Consider the following 10034-nt stretch of genomic DNA (forward strand, 5'->3'; position numbering starts at 1 on the left):
AATGCTCTCCAAGCTGCAACAGAGACCCCAGGACATCAGAAATGCTGGGAACCTGGAATTTCTGCCAAAGAAAGGTAGGGGGAAATAGAGCCATTGAGAAGCTGTTTCCCAAAGGAGATAGAGAGGAAGGACCTTTAAGTTCTCACTTCCACTTTTGTGCCAGGAGCTAAGCTATTTGTGCCACCATGTCCTCTTTCTGTGATGTGCGGTACCCCAGAAGCCCCAAATAATGGAGCAATCAATCATGGACTCAAATCTCCAAAACTGTAAGCCAAAGATAAACATTTCCTTTTTAAATGTTTTTTTTTTTCCTATCTCTGACAATAAAGGAAACCTTCACATTACACTGTGGCTGAGTTACAGAGCTTGGAGTTCTCAGGCTACAGCAACAAAGACAGAGATCACATACACACACACACACACACACACACACACACACACACACAGAAAGAGAGAGAGAGAGAGAGAGAGAGAGAGAGAGAGAGAATGCACTACACAGAGAATATAGAAAGAGAATACAGAGAAAGAATGCACATACAGAAGGATTATACACAGAGAGAATAAAAAGTAGAGAAAAAATGGCACTCAAATGTTTCTCTGCACCCCTGTCTATGTGTCTGTGTCCTCAACTAGACCAAAATGTGATCAGGGAACATTAATTCCTCCTGTTCAATCTTCCACCACTCACTGCAAACAAATACAAGTTTCCTAATGGTTTCCTTTCTAGTGTCTATGAGCTTATTCCTGGAACAAGGATTCAAGGAGGATGTCTACTACTACCACCTCCTCCTCCTCCTCCACCACCACCATCACCACCTCCACCTCCACCTCCACCATCACCTCCACCACCACCACCACCACCACCTCCACCACCACCATCACCACCTCCACTTCTACCACCACCACCATCACCACCACCACCATCACCTCCACCACCACCACCATTGCAACACCAACACTACCATTATCCCCATGCTTTTCACTTCTCTGGCAGGCCCAGTTTTCTGTTTAGCCCTTTAGATGAGTAGACACTGTACAAACATTTGCTATAAGGTGTAAGGAGAGTCAGAATAGCCAGACCGTCAAGCCAACTTCACAGCATTTGATTCCTTCTACGGGGAAACCCAGGCGAGGTGTTGAAAATGTTCCCAGGTGGTTCCAATGCACAGTCAGAGTTGAGAATCTAAGTGAAGAGTGAACTGAATGAGTGTCCCACATATCTACATCCTAATAGGGCATTCCCCAGGGCCGTCCCTAGAGGGAACACTTTCCAATACGTTTTTAATCAACTCTCACTGGTAACCATGTTGCCAACTTCTACACAGGATGGGGGAATTTCAAGACACATGTGCAACTTTCTCCACCTTCTTCCTTCTCTTCCAGAACGATGTGACATACTCCTCAGACTGGAGTGAATCTCAGGGTGTTTCCATCAAGGCCTCGTATAACCGCCACAACTTGCAGAGTCCTCTGTTCTCTATTTGTACCATTGGGTGGTTAGGTACAGCTGTGGTTTTCACACTATGCTCCAGGCAGTTCTGAATTCTTGCAGGAGGATTGTTTTGGAAATTCACTGGACCAAATGATTCAACTGCTGTTTCTGGAACTAGCGTTCCACCGAGGTAACATTCTAGGGGGTCAGATTAATTCCACCAGAGTTGGGTGTAAACCGTCCTTGTGCCTTGATGTCTGCTGAAGACTATTTATCTACTACCATTAACGGGGTGCTTATGTCTCCACAGAACCCTCTACGGGAACTGAACCCCTAATGTGGCAGTCCTTGGAAATGCGATCGTGAAGATGAGTGGGGAGGTGGTTAGACCATGAGGTGACACCCATGCAGATGAGATTGGTGCCTTTTTAAGGCACACCCCAGAGAGCTCCTTTTCATGTTCCTCCTTTTAAAGGACAAGAAGATAGGCACCCATGTGCCAGCATGGAGCCTTTACCAGATCTGTCAGCACCTTGACTTCAGATTTCCTAGACCTCAAAATATTGAGAAATAAGTTGTTGGTGTTTCTAAATTACCTGCTCTACATAGATTAAAAAAATATTTTCATTACACTTATTTATTTACTGATTTGGGAGGTTGGGGATATGCACACGCAGAGGACAGCTTAAAGGAATCTCTTCTCTTCTTCACCATGTGGGTCCTGGCATTGACCTCGTGCAACCTGGTTTGATGGCAAGTGCTTTAACAGCCGAGACTTATCACTGGCCTACAATGGGTTTTCATAATAACACAATCAGACTAGGCTATAACCCCAGTTCAAAAACAGATATTACAAACTGATTACTCAGAAACCCAAATCAGCACGTTCACACTGACTTTGTTTTACCTAATGATTAGTGTGTGTGTGTGTGTGTGTGTGTGTGTGTGTGTGTGTGTGTAAATATATATAAATCAGAGATGTATGGCTTAGAGAACTGTCATGATGTAAAAACATCTTTGCCACAAACACTGCGGGCAAGACGTAGAACAGTATTGCCATTCAGGAAGTGTCTAGTAGCATCACATAAGCATTGCACTGCACTGTATTCTACTGTGTTGTAAGCATTGCATTGAAGGGCATTGTATTGCTCTGGAGACGGGCCTGTATATTCAAGGCTGGCTTTAAACTTGCTGGTGTAGTTTAGGATGATTTTGAACTTCTAACCCTTTTGCCTCTACTGCCCAAGTACTGGGGTTATAGGCACGCTCCATCATAGCTGTTGTATGTGGTGCTGTCAATCAAATCTAGGGCTTCGTGCATGCTAAGCAAGCACTCTTCCAACTGAGCCACCTCTCCATCCTTTTCACATAAGCCTTCTTAACCAGTTCCTCCTTTCTATACTGAAGGTAAGTACCATCTTCGCTTCTCGCAGTATAGGCTAGTTCTGAGTCCTTTTAATGTTTATACAAAAATAGCCTAGTTCGCACTTTGGGTGTGTCCTTTCTGCTTAATTATATGTTAGTGAGATCCATCTACGTTTAAAATGTATTGTCAGGTGGTGGTGGTGTACTCCTTTAATCACAGCACTCAGGAAGCAGAGGCAGGTGGATCTCTGGGAGTTCGAGGCCAATCTGATCTACAGAGTGAGTTCCAGAACAGCCAGGGCTACACACAGTAAACCTATCTCAAAGGGAGTTGGGGGGTAGATGTATTTATAGCTCATTTTCATTTCTGAATAGTAATCCATTACAGCACCCTAAAATCTTTTAGCCAAGCCATTATTGACAGACATGGGTGTTGTTCCTCTTTGGCTATTACGAATGATGGCATAATATTTACACACCTTTCTAGGCACACACTGTTTTTTTCTTCTGTAGCTAAAGCTTAGAAAATGGATCATTGGATATGTGTGACAATTTTAAGGTTGTTCCATAAATTCTCCAATCCTCCTCTCTCCGGAAACTTTCTAAATCCATCACCCTCACGGGTGTGCTGTAGTGACTCACATCTAATGAACAGAATAGAAGCCATGGGTGTGTTGTGTCCAATACTAGGTCAAATAGGCATTGTAGCTGTGAAAACCAGTTGTCATTTCAGGAGAACATTTGAGCTAGTCTTTAGAGAGGTCTACAAGGTGAGAAGCCAAGGCCTTCTGGGGATAGTCATGTGACTGAGTCATCTTGAAAGCAGGGTCTCCAACTACAGTCAAGTCTGCAGAAAAGCAGACGTCTACTGAAAACTCAACGAGAGATCATCAGCCTAAAAACATGCAGCGCAGCCTCTTACATAGTCCTGGCACACGGAAACAGAAAGAACACGTGTACTGTCTCTAGTCACTAAGCTGCGGAGTAATTCCTTACCCAAATGCTTTTTATTTTTTTATTTTATTTTATTTTTTTGGTTCTTTTTTTTGGAGCTGGGGACTGAACCCAGGGCCTTGCGCTTCCTAGGCAAGCGCTCTACCACTGAGCTAAATCCCCACCCCACCCCCCCACCCCACCCCGAATGCTTTTTATACACATGCCCAACCTTAGTGGATATATCAATTGTTTTTTCTTCAACCAGTTGCGTTTGAGATTGTGTGTGTGTGTGTGTGTGTGTGTGTGTGTGTGTGTATCTGTGTGTGTGTGTAGTTCCAAATCATTTAAACAACATTTAGAATCAACAGAATTTTCAGTTTTAGCCCTACAGGGTGTGTGAGCTACTACCCTGCGGTTTTAATTTGCATTTTTCTGATGACTAAGGAAGTTGAGTGCTTTTTTTGTGGTAACTGGGCTTTTGAACTTTTAGATATCATTTTTTTGAGATGTCTTTTCTACTCAGTTTTCTATCCTCCTATAAGGGTTTGTAGGACATCCATAGACATAAAATAAAAGGTAAATCTGTTTTTAAAGGGCTTCTGGGTTGTGGCTTGCCTTCTTGTTCTCTTACCAATAGTGGTTGATGAGCTGACATTTTTTATTTGTTTTAGTGACATTTAACATTTGCTTCTTGTGTGTGTGTGTAAACATCTAAACATCTTATTTTATGTATTGACTGCATATCCAGGAAATTCTTGTGTCAGAATATATTTTTGATCCAAAAAAGTTTTTGCATTGTCTCATTGTCTAGTCTCACTATTTAGACAATGCTGGTCTTAAAACTCACAGAGATCCACCAGCCTCTGCTGGGATTTAAGGGCAGGCAGTGTGCTTGACCAGATTTTAGGGGGAACCATATATTTATATATATTTCCACATATATGGAAAAGCATGGAAGTTAATTTTGACTTTTTCTTAAAGATATAGAGAGTTAGAAATAGAGTTGCTCTCTCCCTCCCAAAAATGTGTTGGAAAAATGCAAGCTAAAGAAACTTTTGAGTTCTTAAGAGGTCTAAGTTCACAGAGCAAACAAATTAGCAAGATCTGGGAAGGCACTGGTTCTTCTTCGGATGTTATCTAAATCAGCAATAATCATTGCCTGGAAATTTATTTATTTATTTATTTATTTATTTATTTATTTATTTATTTATGACTTGTTTATTTTTATGCATGTGGGTGTTGGCCAGAAGAGGGCATCAGATCCCCTCTGGAAGGAGTTACAGATGTTTGTGAGCCTTCATGTGGGTGCTGGGAATTGGCCCCGGTCCTCTGTAAGACCAGCCAGTGAGTGCCCTTAACCACTGAGCCATCTTTCCAGCTCCTCACCTAAAAATTTATAGTAAGTTGCTAAAAGTTGGGCGTGACTGGTGATATAGTGAACTCGATGGTGCTTACACCTTTTTGCAGAGTTTTGATTGTCAGCATCCTAGCAAGAGCTCACATGGAAAATGTTAAGACCTTGCAAAAGTTTTTTCCCCTTTCCCTGGTTAGATGAGGAGAATGGTAACCACCATTCCCTGCCAAGAATCTGTCTATCCTGTCTGTCTTATCTTATCCCTTTAGGACAGAATACTTAAGGAGCAGAGAAATTGAAAACATTGTATCCTTAAGCGGTTTAGAGACCCACTGCACCTGGGAGAAAGGAAGGACCACAGTTTAGAATTAACAATAAACGTGAGGGAGGGGTAGGAACCCCAGGGGAGGCGTCTAAGTAGTGTCTGATTAAAATGGAAACCTAATTAGAATATCAGAGACCCTCCCCTTGCCGTTGTGGCTACTCCAAGGCGGCACAGCTACAGCTGGAAAGACAATGAGCCATGAGCCGTGGTGGGTGCATTTCTCTATGTGTTAGTTTCATTTTCTGTTTCTGTTGCAAAATACTTCCCAATAGCAACCTGAGGAAATGTATTTGAGCTTACAGTTTGAAGGGATACAGTCCATCCTGAGGCAGCTATTTGTGGCGGGGAAGCAGGAGGACATGGATGCTTGCTTGTGCTCAGTTTGCTTTCTCTTGGCTGTTTAGCTCAAGACCCCAGTCCATGCAATGGTACTATACGTCGTTAAGGTGATACTTCCCACCTTAATTAAATTAATCAAGATAATCCCTTACAGCCAAGCCCAAATGCTAACTTAAATTAAATGATCCCTCAGAGATGTGTCTGGGGGCTCACCTGCTAAGTGATTCTAGAGCCAGCCAAGCAGTTGGCAATCAAGAGTAACCATTATAGCCTCTATTAGGAAGGGCCAAAAAACAAAAAACAAAAAAAAAACAAAAAACAAAAACAAAAACAAAAAACAAAAAACAACAACAACAACAAAAAAAAACAAAACAAAGACCCATCCCACTGCAGGATCTGAAGCTGAGCACTTGACTACACAGTGAGGGCGTGACAGAAACGCTGCAGAGCACAGAGCTGCATGGTGGGCTTGCAAATGAGGGAAGGGCACACACACAGCAGTCACTGTTCCACCCTCCAAGTCAGGATCTCGTCCGAATCAGAAGAGATTTTCTTAGAGAACAGCTGAGGTTGCTGCTTTGGGAGAGAGGCCTGCTGTCCTCATGGGCCCCTTGCCAAGTGTGGGGTGCTGCTAGGGGTGGAGAATAAGCTGTGTTGTGCCCACCCCACTCCTGGCCCCCGATGCAGTGCCTGTCTCTTCATAATCCTCTGAAACAGTAGGCAAAACTGTCCCAGAAACTCAGTCAGCCCTGTCTACCACCTAGGTGGACCCGCTCAAGCCCTTACCTCTGAGAAGTAGCCAGGAAGCCCACCGGCCCACCCACCCATCCAGCCTTTGAGAAGCAGCTACGTGGCCCCAATCAACACCTTCGGCTGATGGAAGGAGCTGGGAAGCCTGTACCTAAGCAGGTCATCACCCACAAAGCATTCAAGCAGTCTGTGGACAGAAAAGCATCCCGCTTTAGTGGAACCTAACACTGTATGGTCAATGGGAATTTGTTCTCACCGTTAGGAATGCTACATTAAAACTGTCTGGGCCCCCTGGAATGTCCGGTCAATGGGTGTTAATTCCTGGTACTCTTTGTACTGCTCCATTGGAGTGATCCTATCCCAGGGTGCCCTGAGGAGTCTGAAGGCCTCCTTTGCCCTATTACTACATAAGCTGTACCCAAAGCCAGCATCTGCAGCTATAGAAGATACACAGAGATGATACTGTGTCCAGGTAAAGCCGAAAGAGGTAACCAGCCAAAACGATACCCTAAAAATCTTCAAGAGACAGTCTTTTACTAAGAAAGCCCACCCTATAAAATTCATATAGATAACAGACCAGCCAGGTGTCCAAATGCTAATTCATTGACACTAGAACCATCAAAAATTGATTAACACTGTTCCTCAAATGGAGCACAATAAATCGAGGAACAGACAGAGGGAAAAAAAAAAGACATTCGTAAAAATGCCTGGAAATAATTCAAAATAAGTCCAAGGAAACATTTCAAGACTAAAAGGAACACACAATTCAACAACACCAATAAATCCATCTGAATTAAACATCAGGAAAAAAAAATGATCAGAATTAAAGCGTAAGAACAGAGGTAGAGATCGTGAAAAAGAACCGGACTGAAATATCACCAGCTGAAGAATTCCACAGAATGTATCTTCTAAAAGTGTAGTTGACAAGTTCAATAAAAACCTAGGGCAAGCAGAACAGTCTCTGAACCTTAAGACTGATGTTTTGAAATAACTGAGTCAGATAACTGTCTTAACAAGTAAGAACGGGGTGCAGTTAGATGAAGTCTGGAATTTAGGTCCTTCCAGAATTATGGGGGGTACTGCAAAGTGAGGACTCAGAGGAAAAAATGCAGAGGAACCCAAAGCCAAGCACACATTTAGAGAACAGCTTGGGCAAGGAATCCAGACCCTAGCACACAGGCCTTGCTAGAAAGATTTTGGATTTATCATTCACTGTATTTAACCACGGCAACAGCGAACTTAGAATCCAACTTTGAGTGTGGATTATCAGAAACCCCTCTACTACTGTCTTGGTGAGAGATTTTATCCCTTTTGTAAGGAAGTGTTTCAAATCAGTGGATGAGAAAGCCAGAAGTAAATGACTTCTGACTTGAGAACTTAGCTATCCCCTAACAGGGCTTGGGTAGTGAAGCCAACATCGCACGCAGGAGCTAAGCCTCTCCTTGAACTCAGAAACGAGAAATAAAAAAGTTCTCATTTCTAACCGAGAACTAAGACTCTGTCAGACTAAGGGAAGTTGGGAAAACATCTGACTTTTAATGCCAACACACTCGGCAAAGAACATATAAAAATGAACAGAGTACATTACTGCCCATTGTTCTCAGAAGCTCTGGGAACGTTAAGAGGTGAGGTGTGGCTGGAGAAGCAGCTCACAGGGGCTGTATGCTGAGGGACTCCATCTTTTTCCAGGTTCCTCTTCCTTGCTGGTTTTGTTTCCTGCTGCCAAGACCTGAAGGAACTCCCCCACCACACATTCCCGGTACTACAATGTCCTGTGCACACAGCACCGAGAGAGCACAGCCAGGGCCTTCTGAACCTGTGGCCCTGAGTAAGTTTCCCCTCCTTTACATTGTTTTGTCAAGTAGTTCATACAGAAATGCAAATGTAACAAAGGAGCAGGGCAATTGTTACAGAAAGAGAGCTCTCACTATGATGCTGACTGTTGTTCTAGACCCTCCCAAGGCTACTTTCACGTTGGCATTGTAACCTTTCATTCTCCTATGTTAGGAAGACGCAGCCACCAACCCCAGTCAGGTGTAAGTCATTTCAGAAAAATGATCTCTGTCCCAGAATCCCTCTAGGGTGAGGAATAAAATGTTGGGGGACTGGTAATTTATTCGTCGCTAAGGAAGGCAGACTTCTTTAGGGGAAATGCTAACTCACCTTGAAAGTATCCTGTCATTTTGTTTTAACTCAAAATTTTTGGAGGGGGGGAAGGGTAGGCAAGGGTGGGGGCGGGGACTGAAAGTAAAAGTAAAGAGTACGAAGTAAGAAATTAAGAAGTAAAAGAAAGTGCCCATGTGTCTATATAGGGGATTTTCCTCACAGGTGTCTGTTTCAACTGCTTGCTAATGCTTGTGTCCCGTCACCATCGTTCCTGGTCTCTCTTCTCACCCTTCCTTTACGATGGAGATGTTCTCCCTATATGTTGAAAGTATGTAATCTTTTTTTTTAATTTTATTTTACAGAAGATCACAGCTAAAAGTTGGTCTCTAAGGAGTCTTTGAACTTGGAGTTTTGAGAAAAGGTGGATCTATGTATTTATGGAGACGTAAGGATAAACCAAATACATGTTTGCAGTGTGAGACGAACACGAGCCTTTGGCATCCGGGACGCAGACTTAACGGCTTGAATATGAAATATCACCTACAGACCCTCATGCTGGGGGCTCGTTACCAGCCAATGAGCTCTGGCACTGTGATTGGATCCTGAGGGCTATGACCATTGGATTCATAATATGACGGAAGGCTAGGGAAAAAAAGGTAGAGTCTAGTTAGAGGAACTAGGCCTAGGTAGTAGGTAGGAAGTCTACCCCTCCTCCACCTCTGTCTTGTGTTTCCTGGCTGCCATGGGGTGAGCAGCCTCTCCCAAGTGCTCTTGCTGCATTAGGTCCTACCTTATTTAACAACACAAATATGGTCCAGCCATCCTAGTGACCCCTTCTTGGGGGAAATTCAGTATTCCGACACTTTATGAGTCTGGCCAAGGAACTCTGTATTAATTAACTTTCTTATTGTTTTAACCAAGACGCCAGAGGGAAGGCATCATCTCTGGAAGGGTGAGCCCAGATGCATCTTTCCCCCTTTACATTATTCCTTTCAGGGGTTCACCACAGCGAAGGAAAGTCTGATATACACAGTCCCTCTGGGGTCTATTGACATGTGTCCCGTAGATAATAACATACGGATAGCAATTTGGCTCATAGCAGCCTTTGATCATCTAGAGAACGCTGTACCCTGGTACTGCCTGACCTTAGATCATACAAGTTTCTGATGATTATTATTATTATTACTATTATTTCAACTTGATTAGATTGAGATCTGGGAGAGCATTTCCAGAAAGGATTAGTTCACGAGGGTCACGACCTAATGGATGGGTTAATTCTTTGATGCTTTTGTTGGGAGGGAGTGTAAGGTAGGAGATGTGACTTAGTTGGGAAATGTAAGACACTGGGACATGTCTTAGAGGTATACCTTGCCTTGACCTCTTCCTGTATCATCCTTTACTCTGTTTTCTGTCCCTTGTAAAATTAA

Source organism: Rattus norvegicus, chromosome 11 (assembly GCF_036323735.1).
Source record: "Rattus norvegicus strain BN/NHsdMcwi chromosome 11, GRCr8, whole genome shotgun sequence".
Taxonomy (NCBI): Eukaryota; Metazoa; Chordata; class Mammalia; order Rodentia; family Muridae; genus Rattus; species Rattus norvegicus.